The following is an 8,000-nucleotide window of genomic DNA, read 5'->3' as shown; positions in this document are numbered from 1 at the left end:
TGTGTCTGTCTGCAGGGATCTGTGGCAGCTGAGGGCCGAGTTCTCTCGTCTCTCCTCCTCTCTCCTCTCCTCCGTCTCCTCCTCCCTGAGGCCCAGCCCTCCTCCCCAGGACTCCTCCCTCACCCTCCCTCCCCAGGACTCCTCCCTCACCCTCCCTCCCCAGGACTCCTCCCTCACCCTCCCTCCCCAGGACTCCTCAGTGTCTCTGCCTCCTCTTATCTCCTCCTCAACCTTGGGGAGCTTCTCCCTGGGAGAACTGGAGGAGGAGCAGGAGCAGGAGGAGGAGCAGGAGGAGGAGGAGCAGCAGCGAGAGATTTCAGAGTTGAAGCTTCTTCATGAGACTAAAGTTTCCCAGCTGACAGAACGGTAAATCATTCTTCATCTGTAGTCTTCTTCAGCCAGTAAAATATGTCCCCAACTCAGATCTTCAGTGTCCTGTATATATTCACATTTAACACGCTGACATCACACAAGTTGACCTGTTTTATCATCAGAAAATACTCACACTGATTAATGGATTATCTGAATAGTTGTTGTCTGTCTGTCTGTCTGATTGCCCGTCTGTCTGATTACCTGTGTGTCTCTCTCTCTCTCTCTGTCTGTCTGTCTGTGTGTGTCTCTCTCTCTGTCTCTCTCTCTCTCTCTCTCTCTCTCTCTGTCTGATTGCCTGCCTGTCTGACTGTCTGCCTGTCTGTCTGATTGCCTGTCTGTCTGTCTCTCAGGATTGCGGAGCTGTCTCTCTCTCTGCAGACTGAGGCCAGTCAGAGGGAGGAGAGAGAGAGGGAGGCCGAGAGACACCGAGACACAGAGAGGAGTCTTCAGTCCGTCAGTCAGGCTGTGGTCAAACTGGTGAGTCTCTTCAGCCAATCACAGTGAGTCTCTACAGCCAATCACAGTGAGTCTCTTCAGCCAATCACAGTGTTAGTTTACAACACCTTCCAGGTAGAAACCTCCTGTGTCCCGTACTCCACCCAGTTTAACCTGTTAACCCCTACCGCCCGTCGGGCGGTAGGGGTTAACAGACGTGTTCTGATGTGTTACATAACAGTATTTAACCACAAAAGTTCAAAACATTTGTCAATATGGACATGCTGTATATTGTTTGATTCGTAAAATTCTCTGCAATTGAATCATTCAGTTCATTTTACTGAAATCATAAGCACCAAAGCATTATTCATGATCTTAGTGCTCATGCTATTTGAAAAAAAAACAAAATTATGATGCTTCCCTACCTGTACGCTGTCCTAAACGCTCAATCCGCGTCCATTCCTGGCTTATATATATTCCTCTAGTCCGTAAGTGTCCACAGATCAAAAGGATAACAAGGTTTTTTCACAAGAATTAATCCAGGTTATGAATATTGTCCTGTAGAACCCATGCTAATTGTCCGCTAACTGTCTGCTAACTTCATTAGCCAATCTCGTTCCGTCTGAAATAATATATTTCTCCTTGCCCTGCACCGTGTTGCTGGGTATAGTTGTTTTCCTCAGGTTGCTGCCTACACAATGAAATTATCCCCACCTTTTTCTGTTAAGTTTTCACCCCGGGACAGCCCCGGACGCCCAAACAAGCGCTCCCACTGTGGAGCGTCAATACGCTGCGTCATCTCTCTGAGCAGCCATCTTAGAAAAAATGTCATTGGCTATCAACATGTCAATCATGGCAGTTGTAGCCAATCACATTCCCTTTCCAACGGTATATAGCATGATAGGAATATCCAATGGGAACCAGTCCAAATGAATGGGTAACAGACCTAAGCCCCGCCTCCCAGAGCCAGCATGCGCATACATGTGATTTATGAGAAAAAATATGATCAACAGTGTTTGAATGAATGTAAAAAGGTTTTTAAGTCATTTTAAGTATTTCGTATGTTTTTCTAATAGCATAGAAGTGAGTAAAAGCATTTAGCAACATTTGGTCACTTGGGGAAGTTTTGGAGAGGTTTTGGCACACCGGTGACACTTGTTATACCAAATACTGAAAACTCCCTAGCTCCCACTAGGTTAGGACTAGAGTTCTGAAACTTTATATAGGTCTTCTTGACAAGGTGTAGAAGGTTTGTGTTGTGTCCTGCATAGTGTGGCACAAAGTATTTTTTTGTTATTTTTTTTCAAAAATTACGTTTTTTTAGACCGGACCAAAATAACTATTTTGAACCATGTTTGAACTGCTATATTGTATGTTCTGTTTTAATCACATGCTAATCAAGCACATGTCTATACAGTAGAAGAAATTAGGTTTCAAATGATGCCTCATACATGTATTTTGGCCTTACAGTTCTTCTGTTATAAGCGTTTCCCTTTGGGAACGAGAAATAGGCGAAAATCAGGCAAAAGAGGTGGATGTTAACAGGTTAACAACAACTGGACCTATTGTCCTATTGTCCTATTGTGACTAACATTGGAGTAATGTATGTTGATGGTAAGTGATTGGGTCCATTAGAAGGACCAAGAGGTCAGAGAGTGTGTGTTGTGTCTCCAGTCCAGAGTCCTGAGCAGCAGCCGGTCTCTGTGCGTCTCCCCAGACAGTGTCCTCAGTCTGGATCTGTCCTCCCTGCTGTCTGTCCTGTCTCTCACTGAGAGCGCCCTCCAGAGGACACACCAGGAACTGCAGGTCAGTCCAGCACACACACACACACACACACACACACACACACACACACACACACACACACACACACACACACACACACACACACTTCTGCTGCACGCCACAGCTAACCAAGGGGTAATGATTGTGTGTGTGTGTGTGTGTGTGTGTGTGTGTGTGTGTGTGTGTGCGTGTAAAGGGGGCGGAGCTCTCTGTGAGGAGGCTCAGCGAAGAGAAAACGACCGCGGAGCTCCGAGTGAAACAGCTGGAGGACGACAACCAGCTGCTGCACACACACTCCCAACACACACAGCTGGAGCTCACACACACTGTGGAGTTACTGAGCAGGTACACACACACACACACACTGTGGAGTTACTGAGCAGGTACACACACACACACATACTGTGGACTTACTGAGCAGGTACACACACACACAGACACAGTAAACAGACAGGAGATTAAATGAACGCTTTCAAAACTGTGTGTGTGTGTGTGTCTGTCTGCCTGTTTTTCTGTCTGTGTGGGTCTGCCTGCCTGCCTGTCTGTCTCTCTGCCTGTCTGCCTGTCTGTCTGTCTGCCTGTCTGTCTCACAGGGAGCAGGAGGTGTCGTCCTCTCTGCGTCTGCAGCTGGAGGAGGTGGAGAAGAGAGAAGAGGAGGTGAAGAGAGAGAGCGAGCGGCTGAGGAGAGAGAGAGAGCGACAGGAGGAGAGAAACAGACAGCTGGAGACTCAGACACTCAGACGGTACTTAGTTATACCTAAAACATTATGTTTAATACACCTTTTAGTTCACTTATAACAGCTACTTAGATAGCTTATTAAGTCTGCTGTGAAAAACCTTTAATACCACATCCTGATATCTGCTGGGGCTCAGTTTGGTATCATAGAATCAGTATGTATACATATTTAAATGTATTAATACATTTCTCTGTCTGGTTTCAGAGTGGAGAGCCAACTGTTGGAGAAGGTCCAGCTGACGGAGAGAGAGACTCTGCACCGGATGGAGATCCACACTCTGAAGGTGCTTTACTTTACTTTAATATCCAAGTTCAAGTTACTTTATTATCCCCCAACGGGGCAATTAGTTGTGCAGCAGATAGTATAAAACAAATCACACACACAATACAGAGATTGTCTACCTTGCAGGCATAATTAAAACCAATAAAAAAACAGTAAACAATCATTAAATAGTAAGTCAATAAGTTATCTATGGTTCTTTATAGCACTGGTTCTCAAACTTTTTTCAATAATGTACCCCTTTTAAATTGTTTCTTTAAGTCTTGACCAGTGCTGATCATTTTCGCTAGAAAAAAAAGGTGTATATAAAGAGGAACAGTACAGCGCTGTCAGAGATGGATTTACTAAACAACAGCCTTGGAACTGAAAAATACATTTAAATGCTGATGAGAAAAGGAGACAAAAACTGTAAAAAAGACAAAAACTCTGAAAAAGATGATAGAAGGAAGGAGGGAAGGCAAGAATAGGTCAAAATAGTATCAAAAACTTCAAAAACAGTGACATAACTTTGAAAAAAGTGAGAAACTTGTAAAAAGTAGGACAGTAGAAAGAAGGAAGGATAGATTAGACACAAATGTCACATTTTTGGTAGAAAAAAAATAAAGTCCTCCAAAGTACACCTAGGGGGACACGTACCCCCATTTGAGAAACACTGCTTTATAGCATTAAGAAGTAGAATGGCTGCAGGTACAAAAGAGTGTCCTGTTGGTTCTGAGTTTTGGGAGTTTAAAGCGTGGTCCAGATAGTAACATGTGACATTCAGCCTGTAAGAGATGAGAACTATCTGACAGGACTTGACCTCCTTTTCTACATCTTCCTGTGAAATCGCTGCATGTCTTTCCCTCTGTCCTCCTGTCTTCCTGTAGGGGGCGCTGGAGAGGCAGCAGTTGGACAGACAGAGAGCAGAAGAAGAGGCTGCTGACGCCAGAGACGCTCTGCAAAAGGTACTGGTTCTAGTGGTCCTGGTTCTAGCTTACCCCTGTGATGCTCTGCTGAAGGTCCTGGTTCTGGTTTACCCCCCTAATGCTCTGCAGAAGGTCCTGGTTCTAGTGGTACTGGTTCTAGTGGTCCTGGTTCTAGTTTACCCCCCTGATTCTCTGCAGAAGGTCCTGGTTCTAGTTTACCCCCCTGATGCTCTGCAGAAGGTCCTGGTTCTAGTTTACCCCCTGATTCTCTGCAGAAGGTCCTGGTTCTAGTTTACCCCCCTGATGCTCTGCAGAAGGTCCTGGTTCTAGTTTAACCCCCTGATACTCTGCAGAAGGTCCTAGTTCTAGTTTACCCCCTGATGCTCTGCAGAAGGTCCTGGTTCTAGTTTACCCCCCTGATGCTCTGCAGAAGGTCCTGGTTCTAGTTTACCCCCCTGATTCTCTGCAGAAGGTCCTGGTTCTAGTTTACCCCCTGATGCTCTGCAGAAGGTCCTGGTTCTAGTTTACCCCCCTGATTCTCTGCAGAAATTCATGGTTCTAGTTTACCCCCCTGATGCTCTGCAGAAGGTCCTGGTTCTAGTTTACCCCCTGATTCTCTGCAGAAGGTCCTGGTTCTAGTTTACCCCCCTGATGCTCTGCAGAAGGTCCTGGTTCTAGCTTACCCCCTGATACTCTGCTGAAGGTCCTGGTTCTAGTTTACCCCCCTGATGCTCTGCAGAAGGTCCTGGTTCTAGCTTACCCCCTGATGCTCTGCAGAAGGTCCTGGTTCTAGCTTACCCCCTGATGCTCTGCAGAAGGTCCTGGTTCTAGTTTACCCCCCTGATACTCTGCTGAAGGTCCTGGTTCTAGTTTACCCCCTGATTCTCTGCTGAAGGTCCTGGTTCTAGTTTACCCCCTGATGCTCTGCAGAAGGTCCTGGTTCTAGTTTACCCCCCTGATGCTCTGCAGAAGGTCCTGGTTCTAGTTTACCCCCTGATTCTCTGCAGAAGGTCCTGGTTCTAGTTTACCCCCCTGATGCTCTGCAGAAGGTTCTGGTTCTAGTTTACCCCCCTGATTCTCTGCAGAAGGTCCTGGTTCTAGCTTACCTCCTGATGCTCTGCAGAAGGTCCTGGTTCTAGTTTACCCCCCTGATGCTCTGCAGAAGGTCCTGGTTCTAGTTTACCCCCTGATGCTCTGCAGAAGGTCCTGGTTCTAGTTTACCCCCTGATTCTCTGCAGAAGGTCCTGGTTCTAGTTTACCCCCTGATGCTCTGCAGAAGGTCCTGGTTCTAGCTTACCCCCTGATACTCTGCTGAAGGTCCTGGTTCTAGTTTACCCCCCTGATGCTCTGCAGAAGGTCCTGGTTCTAGCTTACCCCCTAATGCTCTGCAGAAGGTCCTGGTTCTAGTTTACCCCCCTGATACTCTGCTGAAGGTCCTGGTTCTAGTTTACCCCCTGATTCTCTGCTGAAGGTCCTGGTTCTAGTTTACCCCCTGATGCTCTGCTGAAGGTCCTGGTTCTAGTTTACCCCCTGATGCTCTGCTGAAGGTCCTGGTTCCAGCTTACCCCCTGATGCTCTGCTGAAGGTCCTGGTTCTAGGTTACCCCCTGATGCTCTGCTGAAGGTCTTGGTTCTAGCTTACCCCCTGATGCTCTGCAGAAGGTCCTGGTTCTAGCTTACCCCCCTGATTCTCTGCAGAAGGTCCTGGTTCTAGCTTACCCCCTGATGCTCTGCAGAAGGTCCTGGTTCTAGTTTACCCCTGATTCTCTGTAGAAGGTCCTGGTTCTAGTTTACCCCCCTGATACTCTGCAGAAGGTCCTGGTCCTAGTTTACCCCCCTGATTCTCTACTGAAGGTCCTGGTTCTAGTTTACCCCCCTGATGCTCTGCTGAAGGTCCTGGTTCTAGTTTAGCCACCCTGATGCTCTGCAGAAGGTCCTGGTTCTAGCTTACCCCCTGATGCTCTGCAGAAGGTCCTGGTTCTAGTTTACCCCCCTGATGATCTGCAAAAGGTCCTGGTTCTAGTTTACCCCCCTGATTCTCTGCAGAAGGTCCTGGTTCTAGCTTACCCTTTGATGCTCTGCAGAAGGTCCTGGTTCTAGTTTACCCCCTGATCCTCTGCTGAAGGTCCTGGTTCTAGTTTACCCCCTGATGCTCTGCAGAAGGTCCTGGTTCTAGTTTACCCCCCTGATGCTCTGCAGAAGGTCCTGGTTCTAGTTTAGCCCCCTGATGTTCTGCTGAAGGTCCTGGTTCTAGTTCACCCCCCTGATGCTCTGCAGAAGGTCCTGGTTCTAGTTTAGCCCCCTGATGCTCTGCAGAAGGTCCTGGTTCTAGTTTACCCCCCTCATGCTCTGCAGAAGGTCCTGGTTCTAGTTTAGCCACCTCATGCTCTGCAGAAGGTCCTGGTTCTAGTTTACCCTCTGATGCTCTGCTGAAGGTCCTGGTTCTAGTTTACCCCCCTGATTCTCTGCTGAAGGTCCTGGTTCTAGTTTACCCCCTGATGCTCTGCAGAAGGTCCTGGTTCTAGTTTACCCCCCTGATTCTCTGCAGAAGGTCCTGGTTCTAGTTTACCCCCCTGATTTTCTGCAGAAGGTCCTGGTTCTAGCTTACCCCCTGATGCTCTGCAGAAGGTCCTGGTTCTAGTTTACCCCCTGATGCTCTGCAGAAGGTCCTGGTTCTAATGTACCCCCCTGATGCTCTGCAGAAGGTCCTGGTTCTAGTTTAGCCCCCTGATGCTCTGCAGAAGGTCCTGGTTCTAGTTTACCCCCTGATGCTCTGCAGAAGGTCCTGGTTCTAGTTTAGCCCCCTGATGCTCTGCAGAAGGTCCTGGTTCTAGTTTACCCCCTGATGCTCTGCAGAAGGTCCTGGTTCTAGTGTACCCCCCTAATGCTCTGCAGAAGGTCCTGGTTCTAGTTTAGCCACCTGATGCTCTGCAGAAGGTCCTGGTTCTAGTTTACCCCCTGATTCTCTGCTGAAGGTCCTGGTTCTAGTTTACCCCCCTGATGCTCTGCAGAAGGTCCTGGTTCTAGTTTACCCCCCTGATGCTCTGCAGAAGGTCCTGGTTCTAGTTTACCTCCCTGATGCTCTGCAGAAGGTCCTGGTTCTAGTTTACCCCCTGATGCTCTGCAGAAGGTCCTGGTTCTAGTGTACCCCCCTGATGCTCTGCAGAAAGTCCTGGTTCTAGTTTAGCCCCTGATGCTCTGCAGAAGGTCCTGGTTCTAGTTTACCCCTGATGCTCTGCAGAAGGTCCTGGTTCTAGTTTACCCCCTGATGCTCTGCAGAAGGTCCTGGTTCTAGTTTACCTCCCTGATGCGCTATGCAGAAGGTCCTGGTTCTAGTTTACCCCCTGATGCTCTGCAGAAGGTCCTGGTTCTAGTGTACCCCCCTGATGCTCTGCAGAAAGTCCTGGTTCTAGTTTAGCCCCCTGATGCTCTGCAGAAGGTCCTGGTTCTAGTTTAGCCCCCTGATGCTCTGCTGAAGGTCCTGGTTT

Source organism: Perca flavescens, unplaced genomic scaffold (genome assembly GCF_004354835.1).
Source record: "Perca flavescens isolate YP-PL-M2 unplaced genomic scaffold, PFLA_1.0 EPR50_1.1_unplaced_scaf_120, whole genome shotgun sequence".
NCBI lineage: Eukaryota > Metazoa > Chordata > Actinopteri > Perciformes > Percidae > Perca > Perca flavescens.
The sequence above is the reverse complement of the archived record's forward strand: the minus strand, read 5'-3'. Positions refer to the sequence as shown.